Below are 18,140 nucleotides of genomic sequence, written 5' to 3'. Positions count from 1 at the left end.
CTGTTGATTCAAAGAAAAGAAGATGTGAAAAGAGATCAAAAGACGGGTTTCAAACCGAAAATTAAATCGAGCTCAGAAATAGATTTAACGCCGCCAAAAAGGTAATCGCTATGACTTGCCTATCGGTTTTGTGTCGGCTTTCTGCCTATTCCTCTTTCTACAGTTTTTCCCTTAAATTTAATAATTAATTCAATTTGATGCACTATTTGTGACAATGTTTATAAGTGTTATTATGAACCCAAACTCATATAAGTCAACCATCTAACTCTCCGACCCGCCCTAAGGCACACGGATTTAAACCATAAAACTGAATGATCGGACCGCCGCAACAGCAATTGGCGGGAACTGTGGTTGAGTCCTAAGGGCCGTCACCGGCCACGGTACAACCCTCCCCGAAGGAAGTACGTCCCGTCATCGATGGGAGGAGCTAGATCCCCCACCTATTAGTGTACCCTCCAGGGTGGCGAGATCCAACCACCATGCCGGAAGCATCTCATCCTCATTTCGAGGTGCCCCCCCCGGGGATTACTCAAACTCATATAAGGCAATATACGCTTTTGTCAATCATTAACTCCATGTAGAATATTCATTTCCGCTTTTATTGCATAATATGTACAATTTTTGATTTGCAATAAATTAATTCATTTGAATTCATGTTTCTAAATCGTATCAAATAACAAGGTGAAATTCATTTTTTTTAAATGTATTCGATGTTAATTATTTAACAGCCATAATTTTAACAGTTAAATAACCCTAATTATAACACTTAATTAATTAACAGCCATTTAATAATTTGGACGAACAAACTGGTCGCCGAAGGTGGCTAGTTTATAATAACTTTATTTTTCCACAATAGATTCAAAGCAAATGCATTCAAATGTCTGAGAATAGATGTTAGCCATCAACTCGTTAGAACTATGCCGTAGCTTTTCTAACTCAAAATCGAAACGTATGGAGCTCGTTGGATGAAACACTATTTAGTCTTTGTATCAACATCTTACGCTTCTGCGCTTGCGCCAACTTGTTTTGGTTTTAATAAAATAGGAATGAGATGACTGATGGCAGAGGAGATATTTATATTTCACTAAGCAATTTATAAAGGAAAAACAATTTTTGAATTGAAACATAATAGCTCATTTCAAAAACAGAATGAAAATCAACATCAGATCAAAATAAAAAAGCGCATGGAACAAAAGAAAACTTCAACATACGCTCTTCTTGTACGCTGCATGTCGCCCCTTTATGAAGTAAAATCATCCAAAAGTGATAGTCACTGGAATCTGAAAAAGCAAGTACTGTATTTTCATTTATAGGATGAAACTAAACCAAAACTGCACTATATTGTGTAAATAGATTATTGTGTAAATAAATTGTTTAAATTATAATATTGTTTAAATAAATAGACATTTTCTATTTAAGGAAGTAAGCAGTGATTTTGTAAATTATTCTTTTATTCTCAAAAAATTGATCAATTTTTAAATACTTTAAAAACATTTTCGTCAAAATCCCTGATTAGTGAGGGATATGCTCCAAACATAAAAGCAGAAATCGAGAAAAAGATGATTTAGGAATGCTTTTAGAATTCGTATAGCTTAAAAGTGAATTACCCGAAATTTAACTCGGGAGACAATTTGATTTTGGCTCGTCTAGACTTGGAACTTGGGAAACAATAAAGCGCCCAACTCTGAAATTATATATATGAATTCAAGTGATTAGAAATGGACTCATACTAAGAATAAACTGGTTATTACATAGATAAATCGGGAAAAAATCGAGTCCCAATGAATTATTTAATTGTATCTTACACTTTTATAAATATAACATTCTTTTTCCTTAAATTCTAATATATAATATATGTAATGATGTATCTTAATCTAATTTAAATTCTAATTAATTTCCTAATTTTTATCTTAATTTAGACCATATTGACTTCATTCTAAAATGTTCTTTTATTTCCTGATCTAATTCCTACTTATTTTTATTTAATTAATCCTACACATGCTCTGTATTCAGCAGATTCTGAGGCTCCGAGTGAAAGGATAAAAATCCCTAATGTTTGCAGCATTCTTTTAAAGATACCTAAGTTTCCCTATCCTAAATCAACACATGTCAAAGAAATCCCTATCAAAATCTCATTGTAAAAACCATTGAAGGGAGAATTTCGCTCACTTTTTTGCTCTTTCGCACTTGTATCGCGATGTAAAGGGACGTCAGTTTTAGCTTTGCTTCTTGTACATAATAGGCTTTCCGTGATGAAATAAATCGAAGTTTAAAATTTCAATAGATTTCTTCTATTCGGCCACGCAACTGCTAAAAAATATATTTATATATAATATGTGAAATTTATACAAATAAAATCGAGTTTCCCTCAGGTACCTGCATTGAATTTTTTGCACTTAACGCGGAAGCATAGAAACATTTCGCACTTGCAGATAACCTTCAGTTTGATCGTTGAGCTTTATTTCTTTCTATAAATATTATATAAGCAAGCTCTCGTATTCTGTTTTATGTGAATGACATAAGAAGTTAATGGTCTAAAGAGAGTACATTTTTAACTCTATGCACCTGGAATTTTATTTATCGCTCACATAATAAATAACAAAAGTCCGTTTTTCTCATAAAAAGCTGTTGACTTTTGCAAGGAATGCTTATAAATTTGCTTTACAAGGAAGTTTGTAAATTGAAAATGTCCGACGTAAATGCATGTTTATTTGAGAAAATTCTTCTACGCTTTTCTGTGCTTTTATTGCATTGGGAAACAAGTTTAAAGATATCATATTCAGCTTTTTGTCATATTTTACATTACTTCTCCCTGGACTTTAAAAATGCATTTGTGCTAATTTTATTTTAATTTATTAATCCTTTGAGCTCGGATGGTTTCTCTCGAGTACCATTCAGGACGGTGCATCATTTTAAAGTTTTATTTATTTTATTTTTTAAATTTTGATTGTTAAAAATATTTTCAGAAGTGGTAAGAGGATGTCGATTTTAGGGTAAATTCAATTTGACAATTATATATACTTTTCTGAGCAATACACTTCTTGTAATAAATGAGTAATTATGCATCGAATGACTTGTCCAAGTGCAAAGAATTAAATTGCCATATGCCTTTGGTGATCACCTAATTCGACTGAAACATTTATTTGTTTAATTTTTCTTGAATATGTTATGCTTAAATTTCATGTACTCGATTCTCTCATATACATATTGTTGCAAACCTGTAATTTTGCTACCCGGCACGAATAGAGTATAATCGTAAGAAAGACCGTTGTACGATCGGTCCTGTACGTGCTAAGAACAATGAACTTAGAGCTTGGCGACAGACTTGGCGAGCATTTGGCGATTTGGCGGTAAATTTGGCGGGTTTGGCGACTAAATGGATAATACCGGAAAGTTCGAGAAGTTTCACGATCCATCTAGTAATAACCGAGATACACCCAGGTACTCTCTGATTGGTCTGAAGATTCTAGTCCCGCCTCCGGAACTATAAAAGACGAGCACTCCGAAGCTGGAAAAAAGTGGTGTGTATCGTAAAGAAGTTGTGTGTGTGAGAGAGAGGAGTCGGAGTCGCCGACAAATAAGAGAAATTAGAGGATTAGACAGCAAGCAAGCAAGTTGCTGAACTAATGATTAGTGATTAAATGCGCTGAGTAATTACAATTGAGTGGCGGTATTTGTAGTAGAAAAAATTTCGTAACAATATATTTACGAATCAAGTTCTTCTATATTATATTATTATAGGCATCTTGTTATTTTAATACCCTTCAATTGCTGCCTAAAGCTGTAATTCTTATTGCGTAAGGCTTACTTTTGTGTATATATGAATCTTCCTAATGGAGTCGAGTCCCGTGATATCATAGTACTTTTAAAAATGTTACTCTGGGATTTCTATCTTCTAATTATATTTTATCGTCATTTTCAGAGCTTCACTTTCACCTCACTTTTTTCCCATTATATATAAAGTGCGTAGGTAATAAGTAGAATCTTTGTTGAGGGTTAAACAATAGAGAAAGATTTGAAAGACATTTAAAGATTTGAAACAATGAAAATGATTTGAAGTCCATTGCAATAATGAAATATAATAGTTGAAAATTATATAAAAAGTATTTTTTAATAAAAAAAGTGACAAAATTTAAAAATAAAATTAACGACAAATAAATTTGTATCACTAAAAAGATAATTTTTAAATTTTAAAATGGCATAAAAAATTTTGTGGGGAAATTATTAAAAAACAAATATTTAAATCTCGCTTAATTTTCTAATTAAAATTTTAAAAAATAGCTTTGAGGTGCATATATCACCTGCCAAAGTATGTTTATGGAATTTGGTAATTCTGGGGCAAGTTATTTGCTCTAAAGCGAAAACATACATACATACATACATACATACTCTCCTTTATTATTAATAGATATTAAGATTTTAATTGCGATAATTATTATTTAAGCTGCAATAATTATTATGAACTACAATAATTAGTATTTAGCTGCTAAAGTTGAATTACGATTCAATTTATTTTTAATAATGCTTATAGTGAGATATTTATTTACTTTGCTACTCATCATTATTTTGAATTAAAATATTTCTTTTATTGCACTAAACGCAGCTTGTATTTGTCCAACCAAAAATATAATCAAAAACACCAAAAAATGCAAATAACTATGTCATTATTATGAGTTCACTAAAATAATGATTTGTGCTTATGGATTTTGAAAAATAATTTATCTTACATAATTAATCAACTTCAGAAATAATTAATTTTGTAAGTTGGGAATAGCAGATTGATATAAAAATAGATTTTAGAATGCAATGTACACATTTGATGTTGCCTGCCTATTCTTTACTTCAAAGAGATTTTGGTTTTAGATGATCAGATTCTTGTATTTTCTCTTTAAAATTTAATTAAATTCAAGTATATCGGCAGTTATTTGTAAAAGGATCCGGTTTAAGAGATCATTCCTATTAGTATTGGAATCTGTTCACAATAGTATGTAATTGGATCAAAAAAATATTGGTATTTTGAAGAAGTTTAGAGTATTAGGCATCAGTTTAATCACTTATATAGTATGGGTAAAAATTTGGTAATTCGTGTTCTAATAGAATTTTGAAACTTCAAAACGATATATGTTAATTGATTAACCCTATAAATTGAAGGAAAAATGATTTCCCGAAGTATTTTTTAAAGAAATGACGTATTGGTATAAACCTAAAGAATATCCTTGAAACAAGTTTAACCACAATACAATAATTTCTTGGGCACTTTTATTTTGGTAGTTAAGCAGGAAATTATTTGAACTTACATCTGGGTTGAGATTAAATATACTTTTTTAATAATATTTAAAGAAATACTCAATGTTTTTTCATGGTGATTTTGTTGAAACTGGCATCGTTGTGCTATTCGTTTTAGATCTAAGCGATTTACAAAGTTTACATTATTCATTATTAATATACTTTTATAATTTGAATAAGATATTAAAAATTTTAATAATTTTATTGTTGCATTGATTAAATAAGTCTGTATTGTAAATATCCATGAATCATCGCTTTAATTCATCTTATTTTCTTTTACTATTCCAGAAACTGTTCTTGTTTTTTCTGCAATAAGATTCGAATGACGAATATTTTTGAAGATTATCGTCTTTGGCGGCTACTTGAATCACATTTAGAAGCTGTTAAATTAGACCGAAATAATCAAATGAAATTCTTTACTATAGAGCCTAAATATCAAGGTAAGTTAATTTGTAAATACCTTATTCATATTATAGAAAAATATCTTTAATATTTGATTCTGGCTAGTGGCGAATTTCAAACTAGGCAAACGCTTAGAGTCGCTACATTGAAAGGGGACCACAAATGGTGATTTTTTTAAAATCTAACCGCCTCTGACGACCAGCTTGTTCGTCCAGATTATAGATAGATTTTTTAAATAATTAATATGAAATAGTTCAGTCATAGCTATTATCTATTTGGCGATGTTTCATTTGACACTGAATAAACTTTCTGTTTGGCGCCTTTTTATTATTTCCTTTACATCATGTTTCTTCTGACTGAATGAAATCCAGCTTTCACCAGATAATTTTTAACAATATTTTGTAGTTCAAGTAATTAGCGAAGCATTGGATTAAATTAATTTGTAGGTATGGGTTGGGATGTGTAGCAACAATGGCTGTTGTTTATTGTTCCCTTTTTTTCCGATGTATACATGAAATAAACTTGCCAGCATGCATGCACGATTTTAAAAAATCACAATTTGCATAATTTGAGATAATAATAGACAATAAAATAAATGCATATTCACAAAAATAATAAAATGAAAAATATTGACCTAAAATAAATCATTATTATTATATTAAAAATATGCCGAAATATAAAACTATGGTCAAATATGAATGGTCAATTGACCATCCAATTAAAAGAGGGTCCTTATAATGTATACTACGTAGGACCGAAAAGAACGATTTTTGCCACTTATAAAGAATTAAAAAAATTATGAGCAGTTTTTTTTTTCTAAAAAAGAAATCATAGAAATTAGAGCATTAGAGTAATTGTTTAGTTCGATCAAGTTAAAATCGATAAAGTATTTAGGGAAAAGTAGAATTTATTACAAAATATGTTTTAGAACTGTAATTTTGGCAGTCAGAACCATGCATAAAATTTCATTCATTTAAATCATTATTTTCATCATTAATCATACGCCATCTACCAAATTTTATTCATTTCTTAGCTATTATACTCACATATAAATTGAACATAATTTAGAAATTGTACTCGGACACAAGGAAAATCTGAAATGTTGAACTTCATCAAAATCTTGAGGTCGAATGTTTCGATAGTTGTATTTCCTTTTATACTTTATTAAAGAAAAGTGAAAAACAAAAAAATGCATGCGATACAATCAGTAAATAAATTTACATAATCTGCAGAAGATACAGTTGTTGCAAAATTATTTCCTTTAAAAGAAACTTCGAAAAACCTTGGTTGCTCTTCTACAATTTTAAATGGTATTTTCTGTAAACGAGGCGCACACATTTTCCTTGACAGTAAACAAAGTCCTTTGAAGCGAACATAATTAGCATTACTGTTCATAATCTCGCTACCAAATCGTATCCATCAACTGTCTTGCATAAAAAAGAAAAATAAAAAGGAACAAACAAATCATGTTCTTTTTCAGCCTTGACCTTCACGCCTCCTGAGACGTAGCGAGCCGATTCTTCGTCGTAAATAATGTTTCTCTGAGCTGTCTTTTTCCTGCTTGTTTATCGTGCTGTTCTTTGTAATCGTCTGCAGAAGAAATAAAGAATAAAAAAGCAGTAGACACTTTAAAGGGAAAAACATTAAAAAGAAGCAACGAGAAACAATGTACATATTCTAACGGTACCATCTGTTATTGGAAGGAAAGCTGAATTATTGTTATGTCAATCAGTTTGAATTGGAGGAAAATGTATAACTTGATGATTGTCATTCATGCTGATTGGAATTATTACCAATGTTTTTTTTTGGCAGATTTATTTTGTTCTTTTTTTTTTCGTATTGTTTGCAATTCGTAAACCGATGTCGAATGAAAATTTATAATCTATAACTTAGTGATATTACTACAGCTTGCATAAATTAATTATTAAAATTTCTAGCTCTAATTATTTAAATGTTGTGTCCTTGGCTTTGTTTGTAATATTGGTGAAACCATAAGTAAAGTTCGCTGATAGCCATTGAATATGAGTATTTTTCATAAACGTCTCATTTAAAAGCTATTAAATTTCGAATTCAAAATTTAAATGATTTTTTCCCTATTCTATAAGCAAGATACGATTTGTTTCGTTAGCATCCGTTTTTGAAGCTACTTGAAAGTTATTGAATCACGAATTTAAGCTTTTAAAGAATATCCTTCCCATTAAATAAATAAGATGCAATTTGATTTATTTGATGCACATTCCATTTTGAAACTGTTTGAAAGCTATTGTGTCTCAAATTTAAGCTTCTAATGAATATTTTAACTTTAAATTAATGAGATGATCTAATTTATACAATTAATGCCCCGTTTAGAAGCTACTCAAAGTTTTTCAATATCGAATATGTAAACCTTCAGTCTCGGAACAAAGACTTTATGCAGATCACCCTATCTATTGAATGATATATATCTCAATTTTTTATGTTGTATACTTAAAACCTATTGAATTTTGAATTAAGGATTTAAATGAATTTTTCCCCATTCTATAAGGAAGATGTGATTTATTTATTTGGTTTGCACCCCTTTTGAAAGCTAGCAAATTTTGAATTTAGGCTTTTAATGAATGTTTTTTCCCATTAAATAAATAAGATGCGATTTGATTTGTATGATGGACATCTCATCTTGAAACTATTTGAAAACTATTGTGTCTCAAATTTAAGCTTCTAACGAACATTTTTAACTTTAAATAAATGAGATGCGATTTAATTTGAACAATTAATGCCCCGTTTAGAAGCTACTCAAAAGTTTTCAATATCGAATATGTAATACTTCAGTCTGGGAACAAAACCTTTATGCAGATCACCCTATCTATTGAATTGTATATTTCAATTTGTAATGGTGTTTTTTAACATCTACTTTCACTTGGATGTCTTACTTAACAAACAATATCTAAATTATTTAACAAACTATAAAAAAAGCAATCTAGTAAACAGTATAACAACTATCTAACAATATCTAAATTGTTATGAATGAAATAATCTCATATGACTCAAAATAAATAAGATTAAAAAGAGATATTTAATTTTAAATGGTGAACAAGAAAATGAAATCGTTTGGTAACCAAAGAGAAACTGAAGAATAGAAAATCAGTGGTGTTTTTATTTGTTTTTAAAGGTTTTGGAGGGAATATATATATAATTGCATAAAACTCTCCTGTGAGCTAAAATAATTATGTTTCAAAATATGTTCAGTATGGTTTCCCTACTTCTTTTTAGCGGAATATTTTAAATTTAATCGTTAAAAACAAATATCGACAAAGAAATGGATAATGTAAAATCTATTCGTAGTTCGTATAAAGAGTTGAAGGAACAGATATTTAATGAGAAGACATTTTAAAGCGTTCGATTATTAATAAGTGGAATACCCCCTCCCTCCCTCTTCTTAGAACAATCGGAAAAATGCATAAAATGACATTACAACTAAGAAAAACACACACTTTTTCCTTTATTATACAATGTTGCAACTTCTCTAGAGGCAGTTCATAATTTTGAAGTTTGGTCATTTCACGTATTTCTAAAAATAATGCAGCATTATAAAATATCATTAAATTCGATTTCATAAATTTTGTTTCATTAAGGATTTATAAATAATACTCAACAAGTATTAAACTGTATTAGTTTGTTTTTTTTGCATCAGTTTATTTCAGATTTATCGAACTGAAAGACAGTTCTTTTCTGTTTTGTCATTAAAAATGTTGAAAAATATAAATCGGCTTAAAGTTTTCTTATTTTCTTACAGAAACACTTAAATAATTTAAATTTATTTGCATTGTACACATTTTTGACAAATTTGTCAATTTTATGGGAATAATATAAAATTACATCTATAAAATGCATATAATATTAATAATGATAAAAATGATTAATTAAAAGTTTCTATAACAGAGGAAATGAAAATGGATATGAAGATTTTTTTTATTCATTATTAATTGACTATTACTTTATCAAATGCAAATGAAATGTTTATGATTGTAAATTAATTTAAGAAATATTTAATTTTTATTAAGTTATCGCAAGCAAATTCATATGTCATTTTAAATATTTTTCTCAAGTTATAAATTATGTCACAAAAATAATTAATTTATTAATTTTAATTAATTAGTATTCTGTATTCACGATTTTGTTAAATATTCTATAAAAAAATTATTTCATTTTAATAAAAAATTTCCAAACTATGAAATTTACAAAGAATTCAACATTTCTTGAATATCTTTGAAGTCGCTTATGTTATTAATTATTATATTCCAAGAGATGGCGCTAGAGTCGTGCTTCGTTTGCTAATGTATTACATTAGAAATTCAAGAAATGATGTTAGTAAAATATTCTTCTAGAAAATTTATGCGTGAAAGTGATTTTCTTTATCAATCAAAAAAATTTCGACGTTTTCTGAAATTATTTTTCAAAAATTTCAATTAGAATTCATTAAAATTCATCTTTGAAGAGCTAAATCGAAAAGTCTTTTAAATTTTATCTTTAGATTTTTCGCTTCTACACTTCAAAAGAAAATTTTGCTTTTATCCAAAAGATTTCTAAACCTCATGTTCTTCTTCTTGTTTCATTTTGAAAATTATTTCACTAGTTTCGCAACCGGGAAACATGGTTTTCAGATTCACTATTAAAAATTATATTTAATGTCAATGATGGGTTTAGATATTTTGTGACTCTTAGGACTGACTGTACATCAAATGGATCGATTTATTTTCACATTTCAACTATTTTTTAACTCAAACAACAGATTACTGGATTATTTTATGCTAATTTTTTCTTATTTCAGTTACTTCGCGAAAATGCATATGTCTTATTTATTAACATATATTCTAATAATATATTTTCTAATATATTCTTGTAATATTTTTAATTGACTTGCTTGCGTTCACTACACATATCTTTACATAGTTTTAATTAATTTGTATTCGTGTCTTAGTAATTTTTAGCATCGAATTAATGATTCATTTTTATTCTGTCTGAAAACTCTGAATTCGATGTTTATTATTTTTGCTTAAAATTCGAACATGGTTTTAATAATTTTTTTCTCATACTAGGAAATATTTTAATTCAACTATCCTGAACCAATGATTCAAACAAATAAAAATCCATATTTTTTTATTTACTTATTTTACAAGAATGATGTATACGTTTAAAAAAAGTAAGCAAGCATATTTAAATAATTCCCAGAATGTTTTATAAAGTTACAAATTAAATTGAAATTATGGCAAAGTTCATGGAAAAGAGATCTAGGTGCCCGATTAATTCATAAAGAAAATATACTTTATATAAAAATGGCTGAAAAACCTTATTCTACTTGTTATTGATTGCTCGTAAAATTAATGGTCAATAAGATTTCATTAATAACCACAAATTATTGATTACTGACAAAATGAGTTTTCACAAGGATAGTTGGATCCCAAATATACAAAACTAATTAAGAACCTTTATTTTGTTTTATTGTTGATTGATTACTTGTAAAATTATTCATTATTATGAATTCATTAGTAATTACAAATTACTGGCTATTGATAAATTTAATTTTCTTACCGATAGTTGGATCCCAAATATACAAAATTGATTAGGAACCCTTTTTTTTGTTTTATTGCTGGTTGCTTGTAAAATTGTTTAACGTTATGAATTCGTTAGTAATTACAAATTACTAGTTAGACAGAATTAATTTTTATAAGGAAAGTTGGATCCCAAATGTACAAAATTCATTAAGGAGCCTTATTTTATTTTACTTCTAACATTGTTTATCATTATGAATTACAAATAGTAATTACAAATTATTGATTACTAACAAAATTAATTTTCATAAGGAAAGTTGGATCTCGAATGTACAAAACTGATTAAGAAGCCTTATATTATTTTATTCTTGGCTACTTGTATAATTATACATCATTTTCGTCAGCAATTTCAATTTTTTAATTACTGACAAAATTAATTCTCGTAAGGTAAGTTGGATCCTAAATATACAAAATTAAGTAGTCTTATTTTGTTTTATTGTTGGTTACTTGTAAAATTGTTGGACATTATGAATTCATTAGTAATTACGAATTATTGTGACTGAATTACAAAATTAATTTTCATAAAGTTCGATCCGAAGTATACAAAATTGATTAAGAAGCCTTGTTTTGTTTTATTGTTGGTTACTTGTAAAATTGTTTATCTTTATGAATTCGTTAGTAATAAATTAATGACGAATTGTTATTGACAACTAACAAACTAATTTTGATAAGGAAAGTTGGATTCCAAATGTACAAAAAATGACTGAGAAGCCCTATTTTATTTTAATCCCGATTACTTATAATATTATGGTTTGGTCAATAACTACAAGTTATTGATTACTGACAAAATTAATTTCTTCTTCACTTTCTATCCACTGAAAGTTTCAAAGGATTTTTTGTTTGTAGAAATTTATCCTTTTGGATCCTTTCAGATAAAACCATCCATTATAATTCTTAAAAAATACATATTTCGAAGACGATCAACTTTTACCTTGCTTGTAAGGTAAAAACACTACGGGACATTCGGTAATCCTCACCTTTGACCCCACTATTCAAAAACAAAATTATAACCACACTATGGCAAGAAAAACATAAATGATAGCATGCCACCAGGAATAACTGGTGTGGGTAACGAAGCGTTCCGTTTCTTTACCGACAGCCTTCTAATTTTGTTGACTTTACTCGAGGCATTACAGGATGTGCGGCTAAACAAAACTTTGCATAAGACTAAGATAAAGATTTACAAAAAGAGGATAGAAAGAACAACAAAGAATCCAGTTGTTAGGATGGATAAATAAACCAAACTGTGGCTTGCAAATTTAAAGTGATTTTGCACCTAAAGTGTCATAAACGTGGAACGCATCAGTTAACCGATATTGCGTAGAGGATATGGAATTGATGAGTAAATAGTTGTTGCACGTAGTTTATTATTTTTATAAAGATCCGAAGAAAAAAACACCACCATCGCTTTTGTGTTGTAGATTTTATTTGTTATTTTTGTACGACTTTCTGAATATGTTCTGTACAGTTTGGTTACATTCGGTATTTGTAGGAATGCATCGATTAAAATAAGTAGCTAGAAATAGTTAAATCATACCCCTGAAATATTTCGATAATTTTTATGCTAAAAAATGTGAGTAAATCTCACTGAATATAGAATAACGAAGATACATATGAATTAACTGTTCAGTATTTGATATGCGTACATCTACAGAGGGATGATATGATCCTTAAAGTATAATTGAATAATATGATGGGTTTTTTTTTAAATTTTAATGCAAGACACTCTGCATGCTACCTTGAGGAGATTGCATTTGCAAAGGAATATTGGATAGGCTCAAAAAAAGGTGTAAATAACTAAAAAAACTACTACAAATTCATAAATGATGAAATAGTGAATTATTTTTTAACGGTGGTAGAACTGAAGTACAATAATTATTTTAATATTTTTTCCCTTCATATTAAATTACCAACATATTATGAAGCGGCATCATATAGTAAGATGATCATATTGTTTGTGTTATAAAAATTAGGAAGGAATTCCTCAAAGGTTGACTTTTAAAAATTTAATTTTAAATTATCTTTTATTGCTGAATCAAACATAATCCTGTATAGTTGATTTAAACTCGAGGAAATCATCAAACTGTGAAGAAATAGGTTTAAAGTCAGGATTACCCCATGGTAATATGACGATTATTTCAAGTTATATGCAATAAAATATCTGGGAGTATAAAATTATTTTTATCTAACGTTTCAGGATATAAATTTAGTTAATATTTTAATATGAACTATTCATTTATAAATAAATGATTGATTAATACAAATTTAATTCAAATGTAGAACAAATTCTGGAGCTTTTTAAAATCCAAAATAAGTAGTCAGAATTTGGCACTGTATCGGAAAATTCTGAAAACATCTTCTAAGAGAAGTGCTGTAGAATGTATCAGTTAACTACAATTTATAATGGTTTTTTTTATGTACTTGTTACTAGCTAGTAGTTCAATAATGATATTTTTCTTTTATTATTCAATATCTTTTATACCTCACTTTGTATTTCTTACAATTCAAATAAATTAATTACATTAAATAGTTCAGTAACGATAGTTTTCTTTTATTATTCAATATCTTTTATACCTCACTTTGTATTTCTTACAATTCAAATAAATTAATTACATTAAGTAGTTCAGTAAAGATATTTTTCTTTTATTATTCAATATCTTTTATTCCTCACTTTGTATTTGTTCATTTCAAATAAATATATTACATTAAATAGTTCAGTAACGATAGTTTTCTTGTATTATTCAATATCTTTTATTCTTCATTTTGTATTTTTTACATTTCAAATTACTTGCCAATACAAATCATGTTTGGTTCGAATTATTTCCAATGCATTTTGTACTCTAAAATCTACACGTCATTACAGTAAAAGCTATATATTTTAGTATTTATTTTAATAAAAATCAGGCGCTTTAAAATCTAATGTCAGTATAATGTCATTCAGCGCATGAACTGGCATGAACAGAATTTCTACCTTAAGATGAAAATGGAGAAATTTAAAAATATTTTAATGTACTTGTTACTAGCTAGAAGTTCAGTAATGATATGTTTATGTTATTATTCAGTATCTTCTATCCGCATTTCTTACATTTCAAATTACTTATCAATACAAACCGTCTTTCGTTCGACTTATTTCCATTGCATTTCGTATGCTGAAATCTACAAATCACTGCAGATAAAGTTATATATTTTAGCATTTATTTTAATAAAAATCAGGCGCTTTAAAATCTAATGGCAGTATAATGTCATTCAGCACATGAACTGGCATGAACAGAATTTCTACCTTAAGATGAAAATGGAGAAATTTAAAAATATTTTAATGTACTTGTTACTAGCTAGAAGTTCAGTAATGATATGTTTATGTTATTATTCAGTATCTTCTATCCGCATTTCTTACATTTCAAATTACTTATCAATACAAACCGTCTTTCGTTCGACTTATTTCCATTGCATTTCGTATGCTGAAATCTACAAATCACTGCAGATAAAGTTATATATTTTAGCATTTATTTTAATAAAAATCAGGCGCTTTAAAATCTAATGGCAGTATAATGTCATTCAGCGCATGAACTGGCATGAACAGAATTTCTACCTTAAGATGAAAATGGAGAAATTTAAAAATATTTTAATGTACTTGTTACTAGCTAGAAGTTCAGTAATGATATGTTTATGTTATTATTCAGTATCTTCTATCCGCATTTCTTACATTTCAAATTACTTATCAATACAAACCGTCTTTCGTTCGACTTATTTCCATTGCATTTCGTATGCTGAAATCTACAAATCACTGCAGATAAAGTTATATATTTTAGCATTTATTTTAATAAAAATCAGGCGCTTTAAAATCTAATGTCAGTATAATGTCATTCAGCACATGAACTGGCATGAACAGAATTTCTACCTTAAGATGAAAATGGAGAAATTTAAAAATATTTTAATGTACTTGTTACTAGCTAGAAGTTCAGTAATGATATGTTTATGTTATTATTCAGTATCTTCTATCCGCATTTCTTACATTTCAAATTACTTATCAATACAAACCGTCTTTCGTTCGACTTATTTCCATTGCATTTCGTATGCTGAAATCTACAAATCACTGCAGATAAAGTTATATATTTTAGCATTTATTTTAATAAAAATCAGGCGCTTTAAAATCTAATGGCAGTATAATGTCGTTCAGCGCATGAACCGGAATGAACAGAATTTCTACCTTAAGATGAAAATGGAGAAATTTAAAAATATTTTAATGTACTTGTTACTAGCTAGAAGTTCAGTAATGATATGTTTATGTTATTATTCAGTATCTTCTATCCGCATTTCTTACATTTCAAATTACTTATCAATACAAACCGTCTTTCGTTCGACTTATTTCCATTGCATTTCGTATGCTGAAATCTACAAATCACTGCAGATAAAGTTATATATTTTAGCATTTATTTTAATAAAAATCAGGCGCTTTAAAATCTAATGTCAGTATAATGTCGTTCAGCGCATGAACTGGCATGAACAGAATTTCTACCTTAAGATGAAAATGGAGAAATTTAAAAATATTTTAATGTACTTGTTACTAGCTAGAAGTTCAGTAATGATATGTTTATGTTATTATTCAGTATCTTCTATCCGCATTTCTTACATTTCAAATTACTTATCAATACAAACCGTCTTTCGTTCGACTTATTTCCATTGCATTTCGTATGCTGAAATCTACAAATCACTGCAGATAAAGTTATATATTTTAGCATTTATTTTAATAAAAATCAGGCGCTTTAAAATCTAATGGCAGTATAATGTCGTTCAGCGCATGAACCGGAATGAACCGAATTTCTACCTTAAGATGAAAATGGAGAAATTTAAAAATATTTTAATGTACTTGTTACTAGCTAGAAGTTCAGTAATGATATGTTTATGTTATTATTCAGTATCTTCTATCCGCATTTCTTACATTTCAAATTACTTATCAATACAAACCGTCTTTCGTTCGACTTATTTCCATTGCATTTCGTATGCTGAAATCTACAAATCACTGCAGATAAAGTTATATATTTTAGCATTTATTTTAATAAAAATCAGGCGCTTTAAAATCTAATGGCAGTATAATGTCATTCAGCACATGAACTGGCATGAACAGAATTTCTACCTTAAGATGAAAATGGAGAAATTTAAAAATATTTTAATGTACTTGTTACTAGCTAGAAGTTCAGTAATGATATGTTTATGTTATTATTCAGTATCTTCTATCCGCATTTCTTACATTTCAAATTACTTATCAATACAAACCGTCTTTCGTTCGACTTATTTCCATTGCATTTCGTATGCTGAAATCTACAAATCACTGCAGATAAAGTTATATATTTTAGCATTTATTTTAATAAAAATCAGGCGCTTTAAAATCTAATGGCAGTATAATGTCATTCAGCGCATGAACCGGAATGAACCGAATTTCTACCTTAAGATGAAAATGGAGAAATTTAAAAATATTTTAATGTACTTGTTACTAGCTAGAAGTTCAGTAATGATATGTTTATGTTATTATTCAGTATCTTCTATCCGCATTTCTTACATTTCAAATTACTTATCAATACAAACCGTCTTTCGTTCGACTTATTTCCATTGCATTTCGTATGCTGAAATCTACAAATCACTGCAGATAAAGTTATATATTTTAGCATTTATTTTAATAAAAATCAGGCGCTTTAAAATCTAATGGCAGTATAATGTCGTTCAGCGCATGAACCGGAATGAACAGAATTTCTACCTTAAGATGAAAATGGAGAAATTTAAAAATATTTTAATGTACTTGTTACTAGCTAGAAGTTCAGTAATGATATGTTTATGTTATTATTCAGTATCTTCTATCCGCATTTCTTACATTTCAAATTACTTATCAATACAAACCGTCTTTCGTTCGACTTATTTCCATTGCATTTCGTATGCTGAAATCTACAAATCACTGCAGATAAAGTTATATATTTTAGCATTTATTTTAATAAAAATCAGGCGCTTTAAAATCTAATGGCAGTATAATGTCATTCAGCACATGAACTGGCATGAACAGAATTTCTACCTTAAGATGAAAATGGAGAAATTTAAAAATATTTTAATGTACTTGTTACTAGCTAGAAGTTCAGTAATGATATGTTTATGTTATTATTCAGTATCTTCTATCCGCATTTCTTACATTTCAAATTACTTATCAATACAAACCGTCTTTCGTTCGACTTATTTCCATTGCATTTCGTATGCTGAAATCTACAAATCACTGCAGATAAAGTTATATATTTTAGCATTTATTTTAATAAAAATCAGGCGCTTTAAAATCTAATGGCAGTATAATGTCATTCAGCGCATGAACTGGCATGAACAGAATTTCTACCTTAAGATGAAAATGGAGAAATTTAAAAATATTTTAATGTACTTGTTACTAGCTAGAAGTTCAGTAATGATATGTTTATGTTATTATTCAGTATCTTCTATCCGCATTTCTTACATTTCAAATTACTTATCAATACAAACCGTCTTTCGTTCGACTTATTTCCATTGCATTTCGTATGCTGAAATCTACAAATCACTGCAGATAAAGTTATATATTTTAGCATTTATTTTAATAAAAATCAGGCGCTTTAAAATCTAATGTCAGTATAATGTCATTCAGCACATGAACTGGCATGAACAGAATTTCTACCTTAAGATGAAAATGGAGAAATTTAAAAATATTTTAATGTACTTGTTACTAGCTAGAAGTTCAGTAATGATATGTTTATGTTATTATTCAGTATCTTCTATCCGCATTTCTTACATTTCAAATTACTTATCAATACAAACCGTCTTTCGTTCGACTTATTTCCATTGCATTTCGTATGCTGAAAT

General features: G+C 28.3%; 1 protein-coding gene across 6 annotated transcripts in view; it reads left to right on the top strand.

The window, feature by feature from the left end:
• The window catches only part of LOC129987925 (forkhead box protein P1-like), a 536,440-nt gene that overhangs the window by 124,600 nt on the left and 393,700 nt on the right, over positions 1–18,140 (top strand). For all 6 annotated transcript variants that reach the window (XM_056095928.1, XM_056095924.1, XM_056095925.1 and 3 more), the window contains exon 2: positions 5,575–5,726. The gene's annotated coding sequence lies outside the window, so the exon portion shown is untranslated. The remainder of the gene's footprint in view (positions 1–5,574; positions 5,727–18,140) is intronic.

Source organism: Argiope bruennichi, chromosome 10 (assembly GCF_947563725.1).
Source record: "Argiope bruennichi chromosome 10, qqArgBrue1.1, whole genome shotgun sequence".
NCBI classification, from domain to species: Eukaryota; Metazoa; Arthropoda; class Arachnida; order Araneae; family Araneidae; genus Argiope; species Argiope bruennichi.
This window is presented reverse-complemented; position numbering and strand designations above follow the sequence as displayed.